The sequence below is a fragment of the Ambystoma mexicanum genome, chromosome 3p (genome assembly GCF_040938575.1).
Source record: "Ambystoma mexicanum isolate Mex_15411 chromosome 3p, UKY_AmexF1_1, whole genome shotgun sequence".
Classification (NCBI taxonomy): Eukaryota; Metazoa; Chordata; class Amphibia; order Caudata; family Ambystomatidae; genus Ambystoma; species Ambystoma mexicanum.
In genome coordinates this window covers 1003689686-1003712123 of record NC_090925.1, presented here as the reverse complement: position 1 = coordinate 1003712123, position 22438 = coordinate 1003689686, and the positions used below count along the sequence as shown (strand labels likewise).

General features: G+C 44.3%; 1 protein-coding gene across 1 annotated transcript in view; it reads left to right on the top strand.

Moving 5' to 3' along the window:
• Nucleotides 1–22438, top strand: part of DLGAP4 (DLG associated protein 4) — a 1951934-nt gene that overhangs the window by 960617 nt on the left and 968879 nt on the right. The window contains exon 3 of the mRNA XM_069652304.1: nt 8933–9137. The gene's annotated coding sequence lies outside the window, so the exon portion shown is untranslated. The remainder of the gene's footprint in view (nt 1–8932; nt 9138–22438) is intronic.

Genomic DNA, 22438 nt, shown 5'->3' with positions numbered 1-22438 from the left:
CTTTGCCCGTGGTTATGATTAATTCAAAACCTTCCAGCCATCAACTTTCTGTTTTGCTAAAGTCACCCCGAGTGGGACGGGTATGCCCAGACGTGGGTCCCGAGTCTGCCGGGCCTAGAGACCCAAGCTACTCCTCACTGATGACGCCCAACAAGGCTGAAACATGTCTGGGGATGCTTGTGGTCTCGTGCAGGATGGATGTGACCTAGCAGTTCGGGCTGGACTGCCCCTTTTGGGGTAGGACCGAGCCTGATTTGCATATGGTTTTTCCCATTCTGTAATGGCTTGGCAGGCTGAAAAACGATGGTCTGGAGGGTTGCCCAGAGCTTTGCCCGTGGTTATGATTAATTCAAAACCTTCCAGCCATCAAGTTTCTGTTTTGCTAAAGTCACCCCGAGTGGGACGGGTATGCCCAGACGTGGGTCCCGAGTCTGCCGGGCCTAGAGACCCAAGCTACTCCTCACTGATGACGCCCAACAAGGCTGAAACATGTCTGGGGATGCTTGTGGTCTCGTGCAGGATGGATGTGACCTAGCAGTTCGGGCTGGACTGCCCCTTTTGGGGTAGGACCGAGCCTGATTTGCATATGGTTTTTCCCATTCTGTAATGGCTTGGCAGGCTGAAAAACGATGGTCTGGAGGGTTGCCCAGAGCTTTGCCCGTGGTTATGATTAATTCAAAACCTTCCAGCCATCAACTTTCTGTTTTGCTAAAGTCACCCCGAGTGGGACGGGTATGCCCAGACGTGGGTCCCGAGTCTGCCGGGCCTAGAGACCCAAGCTACTCCTCACTGATGACGCCCAACAAGGCTGAAACATGTCTGGGGATGCTTGTGGTCTCGTGCAGGATGGATGTGACCTAGCAGTTCGGGCTGGACTGCCCCTTTTGGGGTAGGACCGAGCCTGATTTGCATATGGTTTTTCCCATTCTGTAATGGCTTGGCAGGCTGAAAAACGATGGTCTGGAGGGTTGCCCAGAGCTTTGCCCGTGGTTATGATTAATTCAAAACCTTCCAGCCATCAAGTTTCTGTTTTGCTAAAGTCACCCCGAGTGGGACGGGTATGCCCAGACGTGGGTCCCGAGTCTGCCGGGCCTAGAGACCCAAGCTACTCCTCACTGATGACGCCCAACAAGGCTGAAACATGTCTGGGGATGCTTGTGGTCTCGTGCAGGATGGATGTGACCTAGCAGTTCGGGCTGGACTGCCCCTTTTGGGGTAGGACCGAGCCTGATTTGCATATGGTTTTTCCCATTCTGTAATGGCTTGGCAGGCTGAAAAACGATGGTCTGGAGGGTTGCCCAGAGCTTTGCCCGTGGTTATGATTAATTCAAAACCTTCCAGCCATCAACTTTCTGTTTTGCTAAAGTCACCCCGAGTGGGACGGGTATGCCCAGACGTGGGTCCCGAGTCTGCCGGGCCTAGAGACCCAAGCTACTCCTCACTGATGACGCCCAACAAGGCTGAAACATGTCTGGGGATGCTTGTGGTCTCGTGCAGGATGGATGTGACCTAGCAGTTCGGGCTGGACTGCCCCTTTTGGGGTAGGACCGAGCCTGATTTGCATATGGTTTTTCCCATTCTGTAATGGCTTGGCAGGCTGAAAAACGATGGTCTGGAGGGTTGCCCAGAGCTTTGCCCGTGGTTATGATTAATTCAAAACCTTCCAGCCATCAACTTTCTGTTTTGCTAAAGTCACCCCGAGTGGGACGGGTATGCCCAGACGTGGGTCCCGAGTCTGCCGGGCCTAGAGACCCAAGCTACTCCTCACTGATGACGCCCAACAAGGCTGAAACATGTCTGGGGATGCTTGTGGTCTCGTGCAGGATGGATGTGACCTAGCAGTTCGGGCTGGACTGCCCCTTTTGGGGTAGGTCTGAGCCTGATTTGCATATGGTTTTTCCCATTCTGTAATGGCTTGGCAGGCTGAAAAACGATGGTCTGGAGGGTTGCCCAGAGCTTTGCCCGTGGTTATGATTAATTCAAAACCTTCCAGCCATCAACTTTCTGTTTTGCTATGAATGTTTTAACCCACATTAAGATATTTGACTTGGGAAGTTTAAAGTTCTTTCTGACAACGAGCCATTACATATTATGGCTTTGCTGATATTTCCTCCCTGGAGGAAGACAAATAATACGTCTCACCCTACGGATTCCTCACGCTCCCTTGGACCCTTCTCCTCCCAGGTGATCCTCTCGGCTAATACAAACCCAGGGTTAGAGCCAGGAAGTGTCTGCCTTTACCTGGTCACTTTGGAGGAGACTTTAGGTGCGGTCTTTGTGAGGACTCTGCAGTATTCATCACAGCACCCTGACTCAAATTTGTTAGCACGTTTAGCTTAACCCTTTCACAGCTGAACTGATTTCCTATGGAGTTAGAATGTCTATTTGTGTCCTGGAGCAGTGAAAGGTTTAAAGAAGGGAAAGTATATGTGATCTCTCCCTGCCAGGTTCTTTCCTCCTTGAATTCAGATAAGACATCTCAGTGTGTTAATGTACTAGCTGTAGTAATCAAATACCAACCCAGCTTTGTACCACTTCAATGTCAATAAAACCAGTATAACTGAGTTGGGCAACACTGACACCTGTGATTTGCACTGCTTCGTAGTTGCTTCGTAGTTACTGCTGCTGCAGGCGTTTATGAAAATAATTCACGATGATCCTATTACGTGTACCCGAATGTTTACTTAAGAAGAAATGGCAAACATTCTAGATGAAAATGATCCATGCTTTCTCGTGTGGGCAAATACCTCTTTGACCAATTAGATAATCATGGCTGCTAGGCCCGAACTTTCACCTTGAGAACATCACCCTAGCAGTCAAGCACTTTGAAGTGCCCACTAGGCAACATGGAGTGCAAAACAGAACACCTCAATAAAAAAATGTACATTTTACTTATTGAATAAACCCAAATGCCCTTATTCTAGGGCAGATGTCTACAACCTGCGTCTCTACAGATGTTTTGGACTACAACTCCCTTGATGCCACAGCCCTGATTATACCGGCTAGGGCTCCTGGGACTTGTAGTCACCATAGCCTGCATAATCTATGGGAATGTATCTTGGAATTTGTAGTGCATCTGGAGAGCCAAATGTTGCAGACCGCTGTTCTAGGCTGGCCAGGTGACTGCATGTCAACGGGGCGCCTTTTTTGCTTCACGCACCTTTCATTTATCAAGCCAATGGAAGATCGATTTATAAAAGGAAAGCAGTGATTGGAGAAATACTGCACCGGTGACAGCTCATCTAGGCCCACATGGTCAATACTTGAAACACTGTAAGGTTTATTAAAATATATAGAAGAATGCCCCACTCTGGGCCATCATAGTGCTGCCAATCATCACCAGTGGTGAAGTCCCAGTACAGGCCAAGATTTCCCCTACAATTCTCCCCAATGTCATGCCTCAACTCCCCGTCCTCTGTTTTTCTCTATGGTAAGATCAACAAACATACGTTCAAGGCATTATCCAGTAATAATAGTGTATTTTATTAAGGGACAAGAAACAATTCAGGTTGAGTTGTAAATTGTGTATGCGGACACATTTATTATATAGCCTCTACCCATTTATGCACACAGTTGTGTCAATGGAGTCCTATTGAGGCCCAATGTCTTCCACAAGGGATGTCGCATTCTTTGAATGTTTCAGCCCTGACTCCATATTGTCTGCTCCTGTGTCGTGAATTGGGAGGTGTGGAAAGCATCTCTGGGAGGCGCAATAATGGATTATCTTGCCAGAAAAAGAAATTGTGAATGAAAACCCTATGATCTTTGGAACCAGACAGGTAAAATAACAAAATATTAGTAGAGGAGAAATTGTGGGGAACCTTATACAACCATAATGTGAGTAGAATATACAAGGACAATTATTAGTTAGCGGTGCGTTATACTGTTGCACATTACGGCAATTTATCAATGGCAGGGGCAGCAAAGCAGGAAACAGCTAGCATCTTGCCTAAAACAAAGAAAGACATACTCCAAGGGGATGGGAACTAATGGATGCTCTGGGGTCTAGGAAAGAAAAGAACACAAACATAGTGCATATATTTTCTTGCAAACCTAGAAGGCCCTTTCAACCTCACATATATGTCAGCGGGTCTAGCCACCGCTTGCCGGCCCCCCATGCTGGAACTAAATTAATTTTCAACTGGGTTTGCACCCTGATTGGGAAAGCGATTTGAAGCACACCATCGAGATAGAGAGCGCCAGAAATCAATAAAACCTCTCTTTTTGTTGTCCCGGGCTTAACCACTTTGAATCACGTGGATCTGGAGTTCGAGGATAGTGTGCAGCATAATTATTAACAATATTGTGTTATTAATAGAAACCGAGGGGCTCAGTCCATTAGGGACAACCTGACTATATGAGAAGACAGAAAATCTAGGAATTACTTCATGGTGACCTCTTGCTCGCACCCCACATCAACATAGTGGCCCAACTTCAATTGTCACTTCTCATGTAATATACACTGGGCTCACCAAAAAACTCAATGTCAACCTTCGAAGGTTGAAGAATCAGGCAGCTAGAATGTAGAGGAGCAGGTAGACGCATTTTCTCTAACTTCTGCTCCCTCACCGCCGTCCTACTGGAATAGCACCAGAAGAGCCCTATATGGGACCTCATGTGTTATGCTTATACCGCATCGAGTGTACGAAAGACAACCGTATCAAATGTATCAAATGTATCCTCGCACTGAGAGAATGGAAGGATGTCAGCACGCACCTTTGGACATCATGTAACGCTGAGTGAAATTTGATGAGGCCAGAGTGATGTCATAAAGAAAATATATGAGGATATATTGAAACAATATGAACATACTGTAATGATGTAACTGAAGTGACAAGAGAAACATGTATGACATGTTAAAGTAATCACATACAAAGAAAATTAAGTAACTTTCTGACCAATAAGTGTAAATAAGCAGTAACGCATGATAGATGAGACATATAGAAGCTTGCTATAGAGAAAAATATAATGTGGCAGGGACGCCCATGATAGGAAAATGGACGTCGGCTTGTGTAAAGATTCAACCCAGCTACCTCAGAAACAGACATGGGGTGCAGAGTCAGGAGACTTTGGAGAATTAGCTTTGTGTGTAAAACGAAGAGGAATCTATGTTGGCCCTGCATCAGGAATGCTATTTGATCAATAGTTGCAAAGCAAAAAGGGAGACAGACTGCTAAACCATGGACTTGAGACATATTTCTCTTAGATTAAAGAAGAAGAAAACATTTGAAAGAGCCAAGTATTGGACAATTAACAATGGATAATGCTCCTACAAGATGGAGTGAGCAAAGCTCCAGAGGCCACGTGGAGCAATGACAACCAGCATATTTGAATCAAATAACAGCAAATAAGAGGCTGAAATAGACACATTTGCAGTCTCCTCACACGTGATTCAGAAGTCCAAAACAAGGGCTATTCAATAAGCTGTGGATGAAGATAGTGATGTGTGTACACTCCCTTGAATGTCCCAGAACAGAGAGCAAGCTAAAAGGTCAACTACAGATGAGAAAGTTTGGCTTATTATGGTCAGACTGATGAGAGATATGAGAGATGATGGACTAATTGGGAAAGTGGGGATTATTCTGACATAACTTAAGCACCTGGGTTTTGTTTTGCTAACGTGCTGCTAGCTGAGCCGAAAGTCCAAGGTTGGGTGGGGATGCCACCAATCAGTGGGTCTATGGGGCAGCCTTCTATACAATGTTGCATAGACCAATCTGCTGCCTTTTTGTCTGCTATAATCCGTATTATTCATATTTAGAGGTAGTTCGAGGAATGTCTTACAGATAAGAGACAGTGAATGAAGTACTAACCCACCAGTATTCTATAAGTAGTGATCTTCCTCCAACCAATCCCTCCCGCCAATAGGTCTCACAGTTTTCCACCTAGGATGACATCATAGATGATCCATATTGGGGTATAAAACCTCTGTGTAATCAAGTTTGTGTGTGAGTGTGAATGCATCAGTCCGATTTCTGCCAGTTTGCCCTGCTTTATTAAACTGAGAATAAAGAAGTACTTTGCCATATTCTTTGGGTCCGCCTGGTTATTTGGTTTGAGATCTTGATTGGTAATTTCATCTACCACAAGAGACGCTTCAATGTGCTAGAGCACAAGAATGTGCGTGTACTGTCAGAAATGTGAGCATGTGAAACCTCCTCATTGTTTCCCTGTGGGGCCAGTTTGCCATTTCCCTATCAATTGTATTTAAAAAAGTTTAAAACAATCCATTTTCCAAAAATACAATTCATATATCCAAAATGTTGTTAAACATAGCCACTTATTTGTTGCATGTCTCTTACATAAACTACTAGGTTTGTGTACTGTAGGTTCAAAATCTCTTCCCTGTCAGTTGCACAATGAATTGCCCTAATATGTAAGGATTATATACACTTCTTTCCTTTCTTTACTATTTGGGCTTTTCTTACACTGTTCTACAGTGGTTTTGATCTCACTTATCCAGGTGTACTTTTTCAATTTCTTGTGTGAGTAAGCCGTCTTCTTTTCCTTTGTAATATTGAGTCCCTCAGGGGTCTGTTCTTCGCCCCCTTCTTTTCTCACTTTACACTATTCCTCTTTCTTCTGTTGTCACTTCCTTTGGTCTTTCCTGTCCTTTAAAGATTGTTGACGCTCAGATCTTTGTTCCTTTTTCTTCTTTCTCAGATTCTGTTCTCTTTACTCTTCCACCCGCCTGCTTGCTATCTAATCTTGGGTGTGTTCTCCTTTTCTTCACCTCAATGACTTGAAAGCCGAGATTTTGTTCTTTGCTGCTGCAAGCAGGGGTGTTGGTAGGTCTGACAAAGATTTGGGGCTACACTAATGTTGGGACCGTTGGGACTCAGAGCTAGCTAGACTGTTTGTTGCAGCCCCTGAGATTCTATCTGGGGCTACAACCAAAAGACCCCAGGCTATAGCCTCCTAAGCCCCCCCCTAAGCAACGCGTCTGGCTGCAAGTAGTCCGACCCCACTTTCTCTGCTTTCCTTTCCTTTCCCCTTCCATCCTTTCCTTTGCCTCCTTTGTGCACAATCTAGCTGTGATATTTGATCCGTCTCTCACCTTTTTCCATATTTCCAACGGTTTATAGTCATAATGTCGACAAAAAAATGTCGACAGACAAAAATGTCGAAAAAATAATGTCGAAAATAATAATGTCGACATTCTATACTTTTAATGTAAAAAGTCATAATGTCGAAAAAAAAATGTCGACATTTTCTTTTTTGACATTATGACTATAAACCCTTAAAACTATCAACACCTCACCCAACACCCCCCTGCCACCCCCCCCCACACCCCCCAACCACCCTTTCACCCCTCATACTCAACACATACCAATTATTTATTTATTTATTTATTTATTTATTTATTTATTTATTTATTTATTCAATAATTAAATAAATAAAAATTGTATTTACTATGGGGGGGTCCCCCCCCAACTCCCCCTCACCCAACACCCCCCTGCCGCCCCCCCACACCCCCCCAACCACCCTTTCACCCCTCATACTCAACACATACCAATTATTTATTTATTTATTTATTTATTTATTTATTTATTCAATAATTAAATAAATAAAAATTGTATTTACTATGGGGGGGTCCCCCCCCCCAACCCCCCCTCACCCCCCCCCTGCCACCCCCCCACACCCTCCCAACCACCCCTCATACTCAACACATCATATATATATTTATTTATTTATTTATGCATACACTAAATTAATGTCGAAAAAATATCGAATAATGTCGACATTTTTGTTTGTCGACATTATTGTTTTTCGACATTAATTTGTCGACATTTTGACTGTCGACATTATTGATGTCGACATTATGACTGCACACCATTTCCAACATCTCACATTCCTGTCATTTGCAACTTTACAAAATTCATAGAGCTTATCCTTTTATTTCCTTTTATGTTACTAAGTTAATAATGTCCTCGCTTGTTCTTTCTTGACTTGGTTTTTGCTCTGCTGTTTTGTTGGTTTTCCTGCTCAACAGTGTGCTCCTTTACGGTCCATCTTTCATTCCCTAGTAATGTTCTTTTTTTTCTTTCTCCAGGAAATTTCTTCTTCTCTTATTTCCCTTTCCTGGCTCTCCGTCGAGTCACACTTTTTTTTTTTTTAGAATTTCCTTGTATCATTTTCAAATACATTCATGGCCTTGTCGTCCCTTTGTTTCATCTCTAATCTCAATCTACAATCCTTTTCATTCATTGTGTTCTCAAACTCAATGTCTTTTTACTCTTCCTAAGCCCACCTATGCTCTATCCCGCTTTCCCATTTTTACACTTTTTGCACCCAAGCTTTGGAACACTCATCCTCTGTCCATGAGATCTTCCCCTTTGCATTCTCTTTTCCCCTCTCATCTTAGAAATCCTTTTCTTCTTCTTCAAGGTAATTTATGTAGTGATTATTGTTTAGTTTTGTATTTTAATTTATTTCCTACCATTATAAAATCTGTGCATAGCTTTGGCAAACTCAGTATACAAAACAATGAATACAAATACAAACCAGCATCACAATTTCTCTTTCATATTGTGCTTTCTAGACGGCTTAGCAGCCACATACCATCAACATGTTTCTGTTCTCATGGTTTTTGTGTGAAACATTCATCGGGGTATTTTCCAAGTGTATAATCTATTTCAGCAATGGGTCATGCTTGTCCTATTTTATCCTTATGTTCCCATTCTCATCTGGATCCTAATATGCAGAAGTTAATGCCGGGATGTTTTTGAATATAAGTCTAATACTCTAGACACTTATTATATGTTGAGGTACGTGGGTGTCTCCCAATATGTTTCCTTTGTGTTTTATATGTTGTCACTTTCTCTTTCAATCCTAGTGATTTTTATGATACTCTCCATGTTTATTATGTCATCACAGTATCACTGGACGTGTTTAAACTGATGGCCATATCTCTTTTACCATTTCTTTTCAGAATTTCAAAAACGCACAGAGACAAGACCTCTGCTCTGCACTCCACAGTGCCTCTGGTTTCAAAAGATCTGGGAGTCTATTTTGATATGAATGGCCAAGCGATACCTCTGCTACCATGATCTCTGACACTCCAGATTTGTTTAGCTCCCTGAAGCTCTAAACGGTGACAAACCTTGCGATCTTCGGAAGAGATGGCTCTAAGAAAGGTATAGTGCTTCATCCTATTTACTGACACTAACCTTGCCAATCAGGAATGTGAGTGTTGCTGCATTATGGAATCTCTAGCGGGTTTGCCTGTGTGTGTTGCATATTCTTGATCACATGTGCTGGGTCTTTGGCTGCCTTGCGCACTCAAGGACCAACTTCTGGAGGGAGTGACCCTTTGCCAGGCGGAAGTTTGACGAGCTTCACTTCAGGACTAGATGGATTGCTATGGTAACAGCATTCCATGCATTAATGCCAGATGATACATAAAGTGTTGCCAGAGACATGCTCTGATTTCTACCACCCTCGGTTTCAACATATTTTATCTGTGTGTTTTTTTCATAATACATGTAATTTATTTCAATTGTAAGTAACTTAGAAAAGATGATATCCTTGTACCAAAAAAGAGTGTGAGCGGGTATAACCATTTGTGAGTGCGCTTGGGACGTTTGAATTATGATGTGGCGAGCTGCGTCTCAGCATTTGGAGGTTCTACCCTAGACCTCCTGTTAGTGCCAGAGAGTCACGCTGAGCCTGTAAGTAGCGCTAGCTAATTTCTTAGATAAATCATAGAAATCTTCTATACATTGTCCACATTCAAAAGATCAAAAAATATCATTGTTCTGCTCCAAATGTCTTCGTTTTTCTGAGCCGACACGTGTTTCGACACTGGGTCGTTTTCAAGGGAGGTGACTTTGCAGTCAGTGGCGTGAATGCAGATTGCCTTTGGACGGACTGCTTCCTCGGTCCTCACAAGCGGGCGGGGCAGCTTTCTGGATCCTCCTTGGGGCCGCCACAAGGGGGCGAGGGGAGACACTGTGCTCTGGGCCTTCCACTCTAAATGGGGCGTCGCTGCGTAGAGAGCAATGTTTGCTTTTGTTCTACTGGCCCTTCCACCTATGGCACCTGGAGCTGATATGCCGTCTCCCTGCTGCTCTCAACACTGCAGGCCATTCTCACTTTGTGAACATCAGCTTGGGGAGCCCACACCTCGTAATTCACTAGAGTGAAGCTGCTGCAAGTGATAACAGCTGCCCATTGCTTTGTGATCTATAGCATCCGGGGTCCCTTTTTTTTCTTTTCAAATGTAGCGCTTTGTTGCCTCTGTTGCCATGGAAACATATTTTTCCTGTCATCAAGTTTGTCACCTTCTCAGATCTTACTTCACATATGTTTCTTGCTGTGCATTTGACATTCTAATTTTTAGACTTAGACCTAAGCATTTCCAATGTTTTAATCCACATATTGTTCTGTGTTGCCTTTGGAAGATGTGTATTCAGTGTTGTGCTATATTCTCCCGTAAAACTGAAGCATGCCTGCTTGGCCTAACATGTCTCAGTAACCTCTTATGTATAGCCAGGTTTCGAAAAGTCAAACAGGTGATGGTTTACAGGGGGTGGAGCTATTCCATGAGGGGTTGGGTGGGGGGGAGGTCTTCCAGGGATATTCTGAATCTTGTCCCTAGGTAAAACAGTCAGAGTTATGCCAATCAATGCACAGGACATGTTTGGGTGAGAGGGTATGTTTGCTTGATATGACAATTCATATTTGTTTCCAACTGATGTAGGAGCAGATTTATAGTTTGTAAAATGAGAGCTGGATTTACCAATATTGTGTGATCCTGGGCAGATACTGGGGGTCATTACGACCCAGGCGGTAAGTACACCAACTTTACCACCATGGTGTAAACTACGTTTACACCATGGTGGATGGCGGATTTTCCGCCCCATTCCAAGGTGAGTGCGCCGGTAAATCCCCATTTCCCATGTACCCTTCCCCATTCCCATTTTTGCCCCATAGGGCATAATGGGAGTGGGGAAGGCGCTAATTACGGCACCGTAAATTACGGTGCCGTAATTAGCACGAAGGCGGGATAGCGCCATGGATTTTAACGCCTGCTAAAAGCAGCCGTTAAAATTGGAATCAGACGTTAAGGATTAACGACGGCGTTAACCCTTAACGCCTGGGTCGTAATGACCTCCACTGTCTTTCTCTGTGCCTCAGGCCACCTAACTGTGGAACTTGGAAGTATAGTAACAAAATGGACCATTTTGGGCAGACAATGGGCCTCATTACGACCCAGGCGGTAAGGGGTTTACGGCAGCGTTAACAGCGCCGACCCTTACCGCCTGAGTACGAGGTCCCTTAGCGCCATGGCGCTTTCAACACCTGCTTTTAGCAGGTGTTAAAATCCATGGCGCTAAGGGACCATGGAGTTAATTACGCCACCGTAATTTACGGTGGCGTAATTAACGCCTTCCCCACTCCCATTATGCCCTATGGGGCAAAAATGGGAATGGGGAAGGGTAAATGGGGATTGGGGACTTACCGCCCCGCCAAGGTCGGAATGGGGCGGTAAGTCCGCCAACCACCATGGCGTAAACGTAGTTTACGCCATGGTGGTAAAGTCAGGGCCCAGGCGGTAACTTACCGCCTGGGTCGTAATGAGGCCCAATGTCTTTCTCTTGTCCTAAGTCCACCTAACTGTGGAACTTGAAGTATATCAACAAAATGGACCATTTTGGGCAGACACTGTCTTTCTCTCTGCCTCAGTCCACCTAACTGTGGAACTTGGACGTGTATTAACAAAATGGACCATTTTGGGCAAACACCGTCTTTCTCTGTGCCTCAGTCCACCTAACTTTGGAACTTGGAAGTTTATTAACAAAATGGACCATTTTGGGCAGACACCGTCTTTCACTGTGCCTCAGTCCACCTAACTGTGGAACTTGGAAGTATATTAACAAAATGGACCATTTTGGGCAGACACCGTTTTTCTCTGTGACTCAGTCCACCTAACTGTGGAAATTGGAAGTATATTAAAAAAATGAACATTTTAAGAAGTGCTGTATAAAAAACAAACGAGCATTGTCAAAGCCACTCGTTGTTGCTTTGGTGTAGGCGTTTCAAAGAGTGTCGAAGCAGAGTGAGGCAGTGAGATTGAGTGAGGAAGAGAGAAAAGAAGAGAGACGAAAGAGGGGTAACAATTAGCAAGTGAACGAGTGGAGCTTTCATGGCACTGTCTGCAGATGTGTGCTCGGGAGGAGGAGGGGTGGTGCGGTGCACAGCGGTGGACGGGAATCACCACCAAATCTTTCTTCAGAGGCTGGTTCGGGCACGGGGCGGATTTTCGCCAGCTGTCACAGGTCATCTGCGATGAGCTCATACTAGCAAACGTCACACTGACATTTAAGAAATTGCTATGACTGCATGCAGTTGAAGCATATTGTTTTTATAATGTCATTCACATGATATAATAAAATCACACCTGGACCGTTCTTGATAGCAACTCTGGAGATGTTCAGACACGCACCTGTGAGCAACTGGGTCCATTAGGAAGCATTTGGATATAGTGAGCTGAGATTCACAGCAGGACACCATGCTTTCAGGGGGGAAGCGGGTACAGTACATTCTATTTTCAGATATATCAGCTGGCTTCTAGAGGTGCCCATTGCTGGCATACCCTCCATTTGATAATCGTGCAAGCTAAGCAACTGGCAGAAAATAAACAGGCACCCTTTGTATGGGTGTCCAGCGATAAAGTCGCCTGGGCAATGGCCGCCAGGGGGCGACATTTCCCCCAAACATGCACCCTTCTAAAATGAAACACTGTCCCCAAATATTCTAGGATTGCAATTTCTAATATAAAATGATAACCCTCCGAGAGGGGGAATTTGGGGAAAGTAGTTTAGGGGTCAGGAAAAATAAGTCGCATACATGGCGACTTTTTCCAGGTGACATTCTCACAAGGAACCTTTTTATTCTCCATCACAAAAGATTTTCTTTCGATACATAATATTCACACTTTAATTAAACCCAGAGCACAGACATGGCCCCGTCCTTAAATGTACTTACACAATAAAAGGCTTTGCTGTTTCTGTACTTAATATAGCAAAAGTACTCTTCCAATTTCCATGCACCTTGAACATGTTTTTTTTAAAGCATACCATTTTACCAATGTCTACTTTGTGAATATCTTTGCAGTTTGTTCCTGTTTTAATACATGTTTCTTGCTTGCGGTCTTTAAATTAAGTTGAGCCTTACATGTATTTTTGTGTGAAATGCAGCATCGGGAGGCAAAGACAGATAAATCATGAATGTTCATGTTTCTATAAATGATTGCATACAGATGTGCGGATGTTTTAGTTGGTTTTATTTAATAAGAGGCAGTCCCTTCATTTTCTTGTCTTGTCTCCGTGTCAAAACCGAATTTGCTGAAACAGAATCCAGTGGTAAACATTTGCAACTGACCAACTGATATGTTGTACTCATTGTACAAGGTTGTGCTCAATTAGGGAGGTGCCTTTATTCAGCATGTTCACGGCTGCTGGCGTCAAATGATTGCATTTCAGGGAAGCTTGGCTACACCACTAGGGACAGAGAGAGATTTTGTCACAGCGCCCCCTCCGTGGTGGCTCTGGAGAAAGTGGCGACTGCGCTGCCGTTAACGCGCCATGTTTTCCTCCGAACGAGGTTTAGCAGTCCATTCATTTCCAAGATGGCCGCTGCCACCGGGTACTTATTCACTTTTGCTCCAGTTCTCTTTTGGGCAATACGATGTATGTTTTTCTTCTTTCAGCTTGCGCTCTGCCTTCTTACCTTGTCCTCTCTTCTTGTCTTCTCCTGATCCTTGCCTGCTTGCTGCTCACGCTGACTCTGCTTAGCGCTTCACTATCCTTGCCTTTTGCTCGCCTTTGATTCCTTTCACTGCTTTGCTGCTTCTACTCCATCAGTGGTGCTTGCAGGATCCGCTCAAGGTGGATACTGGATATATGTTGTTGCTCTCCTGTTGGATACTGGACTTTGACATCTACATTGCACCCATTGGACAATCTCCAACTCCTAGTTTTTTTTAGCCTTGTGGCATTTTCCCCTTACCGGCTGCTGCGGAAGGTGGTCCTATGGTAAGACACTTGCTCTGTTATCAAACCCCTGCTGATCTGGCATAGTGGTATCCTTATGTGACAGACCCTAGCTCCACAAGGAGAGAAAAACCACCAAAAAGAAGAAGAAGGTCAGGATACCCCAGTAAGACTCTTCATCTTCTTCATCATTTGATGACTCAGGTGAGGAGGAGGAAGGGGGTTTTGAAAGATTTTTAGACAATCACAGAGACTCCCAAAAACGATGGGTGGCTTTGATGACCTGTGCATAGCAGGTTTTCAATTATGTATTTAATATACACACAGCCAAAGGGCTTTGTATACACAACATTAATAAAACATTATACACAACATAAACACATTTCACACATCACTAGATCAAATCCAAGCTATAATAACCTAAAACAAGATGCAACCATGACATCATAATAAATCAAAAATCTCAACACACTCCAATAAAATGTCATCATAAAATATATGCAATTTGGATCATTTTCCTTGATAAAAGTTTGCCAAAGCATCGAAGCATCAGTGCAGTCCATTCAATTATTGTAAGATTTCACGAATTTACCTCTAAGTACAGGTTCATCGCATAATCTACAGTAACGTTCAGCGCGAGGGATACCTCTTTTGCCGCCTTCAATTTCAAGCACTACACAATCATTACATTCATGTAATAGGTACTGTTTTACAGTCCCGCACTCCGGAAAAGCTTCAGTATATTTTGGATTACAGCTGCAGTGACTTCTGAAATAAATAAATAGCTCAATATTGGTCTTAGTAGATAGTTGAACAATATGATTATTGTGACTGTAACCGATCATCTACTTGAGCCAATGTTTAATCTTAATAACATGAACATTCTTTGATACAATGGGAAGATCACATGCACGGTCCCACTGATTAAAAAGAGTTTGTATTTTACCAACAGTTCCAATCCGGTTACAATTCTGAAGATGCAGAAATGCATTGAAATAGTCAATCATTGCTGTCCCTTTGCTCCAAGCTTGCACATTTACAGAGCACATGTACGTTCTTGATATGAAAATATACGCAATCCCGATCAAATTTATTTCAAGATACAGGTATTCTATAGGTCGGAATTGCGGCATACAAAACAATTTGCGTAACATTTTCACTTCAAATTTGATCAAGTCTGTTATGAACGCATGGCCCTGGATCTCAATGCCATAAGACAGCGCAGGTTCAATTTTTGAAGAGTATAATAACACAATTGTCTTAACAGAATATCCACCATTCTTCCCAATGAAAGTGCTGATATTCACTTTTAAGCCATTTCCTTGTGTTAATGTGTGAAACCCACAGCTCTTCCGGAACACATTTTATCGAGATGTTGGATTTGGACACAGCCTTTATTTCTCTCCAAATTTCTGTGTCATTATTAGTTATAGTCAAATGAGCAATGCGTAACCATCGTTCTTTTTCACATCTAATCTTATGTTCTTTAAGCCATCGTCGGCAGGTCTGTTTAGCGTCTTTAATTCGTCTATTAGTTTCAACAGCACTATAACACATCATAGTGGGAGACAACAGTACTGCAATGTTTACCTGTAGTTGTTTTTTGGCAGCATTAATCTTAGAGTCAAAATTATTTCACCTGTGATATATTTTAGTAGAGCACTCATATGGGGTTTTATAGGACATTTGATTACCAATCAAATTCTTTATACAGCTGATAATGGATGAGAAAGCTTCACCTATATTAACAGGGGAAGTGGACATTCCACTCGAAAATTGCTCAATAAAGACCGGTATAAGTTGATCAGAAGCTAGTTTATGCACCTTCGCTTAATTGCGAGGGTGCCATTGAATGCGGTTCTCCCCACTATTCACAAATACATTGCCGTTTATATCATATGGGGTTTGAGTTTCCGATGGTCTTATAAGGACACATAAGGATAGATGATCACTTTCTTCTCATGGAGATATTGCCATATCCCTCAACAATGCTAGGCCAGGTTGGTATAAAAAAAAACATAGTCAAGAGTCGAAGCACTCTTTTCGCACACCCGAGTAAATGCCCTCTCTGCGTCCCCAGCACAGAGACCGTTCAGGCAGATAAAGCCATATGCATCCAACACAGATATCCATGCACTATTATGTCTGTGCGGACCACCCTTACTAATGGGGGAAGGTGTGGATGACACTTGGAGGTCTCCATCGTGTAATTCAATTGCAGCATTGAAGTTCCCCATGATCCATATAAGGAACCTTCGCTTAAACTTTTCAAGGACTATGACATTGCTTTTTGTTGAAATGCCACTAAGTGGGTCATATACATTAATGATCATGACATTTAAACCAGCCCGACCAATTTATGGCAGCTAAAACCATCGTAGACAGACCTGGTATCTCAATGAGTGACCAAGGCTGTCTAACCGATATCAGCAACCCACCCTTTGGGCGTCCAAGACGGCCTTTAGCGGCTATTTTTTTAACTGTCATTTGTCCATCCAGAAATACATTTTTCCACAAGCCATGAAACCGCACGCATTACATGAAAATAGAACATCAATGTCATCGACTCAGTGCAGAGAAATGAGATTTAAAAACTGAGGGTAGCCATTGCCAATAGCCATCACCCTTGCTCGTACACCCTGAGGCTATGGGTCCATCAGGGCCTACAGGTGCATTGCTACTGGGAGGGCAACCTTCTCGCTGGGCCAAGTTGTTCGAATTAGGGTTAGATAAACTAGCACTAAAAGACACGATGCCTCTACGACTGTCATTCCCAATCAAAGTCACTCCATTATTTGTCCCTGCCCCTGGTTTTATTGGCAAGGCTTTCATGGTAGTCCCTGATAGGGTGGATGAAACAACAGTCGACAAATTCGAGGTGGATGGGCCCAGAGATCTGTAAGCTTTCTTTGACCAGGCGGGTCATTTGACATGATAGGATTTATGATTGAGACCGTATTACTTTTCCGTAACATCACTGCTGGGGCCGTGACGGAGGACGTAGTCACGTCGATCACACCTGCCCAGGGTGGGTAGCCAGAATGTACCGTTTTGTAATCGGGCAGTGCCAAAGGTACAGGGCCAGTAGGTCCAGAGGGTAAACCCTTGAGGGGTGGATTGGTCGTGCTGCGTCAGTATCAACGGGATAGAGAGTATTTCCAGGTACGTTTTCCGCGGCTGTACTACATGCATTTTTGTGCATTTTAGCACGTTTGGCATACATAAATGCATGGGAAATAACTTTGCTTTTCCTTTTGGCAGTGCCGCCTTTAGGAGGTACAGATACTTTTGGTGCGGCTGTAGTTCTGATACACAGGGCTTCAACCTCAATGTTGGTATTCGGGGCTTTAAAAATAAAATGTGTACTAATCACCCTTCCTGATAGTTCAGTGTTGGAGCCTTGTTCTCGTAGTGTTGTTCAACTCTGATTAATACTGTTACGTAGAGGCACAGATTGGATATCAGGTTTTTCACATTTTGAAACTAAGGTGGGTAACAAACATTCAAACACCAAGAACATTTCCTTAGACGTCATACTCATTGTGCTACTCTCTGGCGAACCAGACACCGATAGTACATTATCAGAGAGGGCAGCTCCATTATCACGTGTGTCTCGTGTACTGTCGAAGGAGAAGAGGGGGGCCTATTACATGTCTGGAGATAATGTAAGTTTAGTCCGTAGCAATTACTCAGTGATCATAAATATTGTGAGCCGAACAATTTCTAAATCTCAACATTGATACTTAAAGGCAATGCTCAATAAAACTGATGCTGATACAGGAACAGGCATCGAGCACCGAACATCATAAAAGGAAAAAAGGAAATAATCCTGCGTTAGTTTGGGCAAAATTACACCTGTTGCTAGGACTTTGTTGAAGTATCCTGATACCTTGTAGTGGACTAACAACCTCCATACAGCCTGCTTACTCTGGTTTCTTGATTTGTAGCTATTTTATATGGAACATCTTTGCCAAAGGCTTAGACCTGTTCTGCAAGCCAGTGTGCACCTTTACTTGCCAAGTAAGAGATCTGCTCCACCCGCATGTCTGCCTCTATGGAGGATGCAGTGAGGATTCACCTGGCCGCACAAGCACCTACATTTCAAAATCGAAACCACTAAGGTTTCAACACAATGCAGCATTTGTAAATCACATATGGGCAATAGATGTGTCAACTGTCATCATAAATGCTCCCAAAAGACGCATGGGATATACCACAATGGCCGTGAAATGCCTGCATAAAAAGATCCCAAATGGCACTATTAAATGAGCTGGGCTATTAAATGGCCTATCACACGGCACCAGCAAAGGACATACCCTGGTGCCTTCAGCCGCAAACTGTTGAAGAGCCATCAGCTCAGAAATTCCCAAACACAGCTTTTCCCTTCTTCCTGCTCTCGCACCCCACTCCCCACCTGATAGAGCCCTGGACTATCAGGCAGCGCGTGTGTCAGGGAGCATGCACAGTTGATGTCTGATGGCTGCACATTGGGCCTGCAGCACCTGCAGGCCAAGATTCTGGAAGTAATCAGGAGATCTGTCACCAAGCAGGGAGGCATGGCAGTTCCAGCAGCTCGGGCTAGCGCCGAGAATGAGAGGAGGCTGCAGAAGCCATGCAGTGGTGCTTGGGGGGCAAACAGAGAAGCTTCAGTTTCTTCTCCCACTTGTGAGGCAGCTAACTCTGAATTATTTCTAAGTTAGCCAATTCAAATGCACCCACCCAGTCCTGAACTGATCTGGCTAAAGTGCAGTGAGTTACCAGGTTTGGTGAGTGTGAGGAATTCGATCATCCGCATGGGGAGTGTGCGCTCGCCTGGGCTTTTTCAATATTGATGATGGGAGATCACCCTTTGAAAATGTGTGAGGCCATTCTGCACACATTTTCCCTGCTCACCGCACAACAAATGCATAGTCACGTGTACTGTGGGAGTACACAGCATACAGGCGCTGTCCTCCCCTGTCATGTTCAGCTGGAATTGTGACAGCCACGGGTACATACACGCATCTCAAGAAGGGGGAAGGTGACACCTTCCTCCGTCCATTGGTAGCCTAATTAAAATATCAAAGGGTCCATGGATATGCCTTCCTATTGTCTAAACTGCTGGTGGCAGCGCATACTAATAGGAGTGACAGGCCCGCGACATGCCTGCTCGCAGAATGGACAAGAGGAAGGCAGGACTAACACCTCTTGTATTTGTAATGTGTCAACTTGAAGCTAGTTCCCACCCCTCTGTATGAAGGACAGTAAATGGCATGTCTGGGTCCACTTTTCACCGTAGGCAACCCCTGCAGAGTGGACCCCTTTTAGAGGGATGAAGTATGTGATTTGAGGGAGACAGAAGTCTGTTCTTACCAGAAACCTCAAGGGAGACCTGCGCTTTGAACAAGAGCCACAGAGGCTCAGTTAACCAGAGAGACACTTTAATCTACAACAGAGAGGAAGATGGTTGGGACTTAGAAGTACATGTTGTCAGTTCTTACCCTTCCTGTTGACCTCACGCATAACAGAAAATTGTTGGTAGGAACCCAGGATTGGTTCATTAAGGTAGGCTTAGCCTGCACCAATGACTGGGGCCCATTTGTCTTTAAAAAAGGGCTGAACTCTTCACTTAGATCATCTACTGACTTTGAAACAAGTACGAAGAAGGACTCATTTGGACCCTGGCTGAAGACCCACCAGTGAACAAAGGCTAGAATTTCCAAGAGGGAAGCAAGACCCCTCCCCTAAACAACTCCCAGGGAACAGAGGGAGATAGCAGACTCAGAGTTCCCGGCCAGCAGCTCCAGAACCAATACCCAGCCAGCACACAGCGTGCCCTGCTGGGTTCTGCCAGCAAGCTTCCTAGTTGGGCAGTGCAAGAGAGTCTCAGAACAAAAGACAAGGCTGTTGCCTGCAAACATTCTTCTCAGCTTTGGGCCTTCTGCCTTAAAGGAGCCCTGCAAAGAAGCTAGGAGGAGTGCCGCAACAAGCATCAACAAGCATCCATCGTTTAAGGACATTTTCGTGGCAGTTTATCCCTCGAACCTCGACCGGTTGCACCACTGACTGTTGTCATGCTACAGTCACTAAAGCCGTCCGAGCCATCTTGACCAGCATTCCAGATCAGCCAACCAGCACAGAGACAGTGATTCTTGACCCTGAGTCGCATGTAGGCCAGCCTGCAGCCATCCGCCCAGCCTTGCTGGCCGAACTGCCTGACGCTTGATACCCGCAGCTGTCTCCGGTCTTGAACTCTGTCGCCGGAGCTGCAAAGTGTCCTGGAACCGACTTGACGTTGTTGAGCATCATGGCCTTCTCAAGCACCAAGTACTTTCGGGTTCTGTCTCTCTGGTTCTTCTCTGAAGGCCCCCAGTGACATGTATGACCCCTTGCTCCCTTGGTGCTGAAACCAAATAACATTGAACAGTTAAGACTGATTGCTTTACCGCCTACCCTCCTGTCTGTATCCAGAGTGCATGCTTTTCCTTTGTGCAACTGTCTGTCCTCTGTGTGACTTTACAGTGTGGGTTGTATTTTGTAGTCTGTTAGAACTGTCTGTTGTAATAATAATAAAGTACATATGTTTATACAACGTTTACTGGACAGTGCCTTTTGTCATTGTTAATAATAGTATTTTCGTTGTGTGGCAACTATCCAAACATCCACGACTTTGTAGAGATAAGCCTGCCATTCGGTCCACGTTACCAATATTGGACAAGAGGTTTCTAATTTACTTGTGTTTCCAATCTGTTCGGTACCCTTCTGGTGTACTAGACGTGTGGGGCTGATTGGTGGTTTAGAAACCGATATTCATCCCTGCAACACTGGTGCCCCGGGAAGTTGATTCGTCACTGTGAGGCCGCCTTGCTATATTTTGCACTGGCCACCAACATAAGAAGTCAGCACGCTACTTTAAGGTTATGGATGTAGGAACTGTAATTTGGTTTGGCATTACGACTGCAAACAAAAGAGAGCAAATCCATGTTCAAGACAATAATCAAGGGACGGGCTGATACTTACATAGAAATATCAATAACTGAACACCATCACATGCCATTAAACACTGATAACCAGTTCGTAGGTGGAATTGGAAATCCACTTTTGGTGTCTGCAGGGCAACCCAAATAACCAAAAACCCACATGCTTCCAAATGGATCCAATAAAACCAATTTGCAACAGGTTGGCTAGACTTTCCACCAAGGAAAAAATAGGGCTCATTTCTCCAATAGAGGTTCACTTGAGAAGCATGGGTAGTGACTATCAGGTGTCAGACATGTTGCCCTCAATGTCTACAAGCAGTGCTATGCACGCTTGTGAAGCCTACAACCAACCTTTATTTAGTGTGGACAGACCGTTCTTTGCACATGCGTGGCCATTTCGAGGACATTCTCCTTTACCTACCAAAGCTTGCCTTTGAGGGTCCAAATATCTTATTTGGATTCAAATATTCGCAATGTAAAATAAAAAAAAGTCCCTTGGGCTCTACATCAACAGACACCTCTCTCACAAGGAGCACAAAGCAAGGAAGACACAAACTGCTTGGTACCAACTTTTCCTCCTGCAGAAAATCAAGCCATTCATCCCAGTAAACATCTTCAGACCTGTTGTCCAAGCCTTAGCCCTTAGCCCTTTTCCACCTTGACTATGATAATGCCCTCCTAGAAGGCCTTCTAGCAACCACCCTGGCACCCCTAATTTGTGTCCTACATTCTGCAGCATGGCTCACATAAGGAATCTGCAAATTCAATGACAACACCCCACCCCATCCCAGCTATTTTACTGGAACATATTTCTATGTTTGCCTTTGGCAAAGACTGGATCACTTGAGTCGTGAATAGACTTGTTTGGGTGACATTAAACATCCACATAGCACTGTCACTGGGTCTGTGGCTAGTCTGGCCCACTCCTTGAGGGGTGTCACTGGCAATGAAAGCAAAGCAATAATGTAAGATCATAATGTTGGCCTTTAAAGCCTCCCACCCCCATGACTCTAGGCAACAGATCCATCCTGGCTTCCTGAAACCCAGACGTTTAAGAAAATGAAATCTTAAAATAAATCTACATTGGGGCACAGACAAGCTTCGACTGTCAGCCCTGGAAAGAACAACTCTAAATCAACATCCCCATTCGACAGTGTTGTGTAATCTTGGGGAAAGCGCTTCATCTCCTTGGCTTTCCTCTGTGTTCCTGGCAGAAATCAGGAGCAACTCAAAGTTGGCTTTACAAAAGTATTGCACAACAAAAGAGGTGATGGCTGGAAGGTTAGGAATTAATCTTAACCTCTGGCAGGGGTGTTGCTAGATTTGGAAAAGATCAGGGGCTAAGCTAATGTCGGGACTGGCGGGATTCGGGGCTAGCTATAGCCTTTTGGTTGTAGTCCCTGAGCTTATATCCGGGGCTACAACCAAAAGACCCGGGGCTATAGTCCCCTCAGCATCCCCTAGCAACGCCTCTGGCATTGC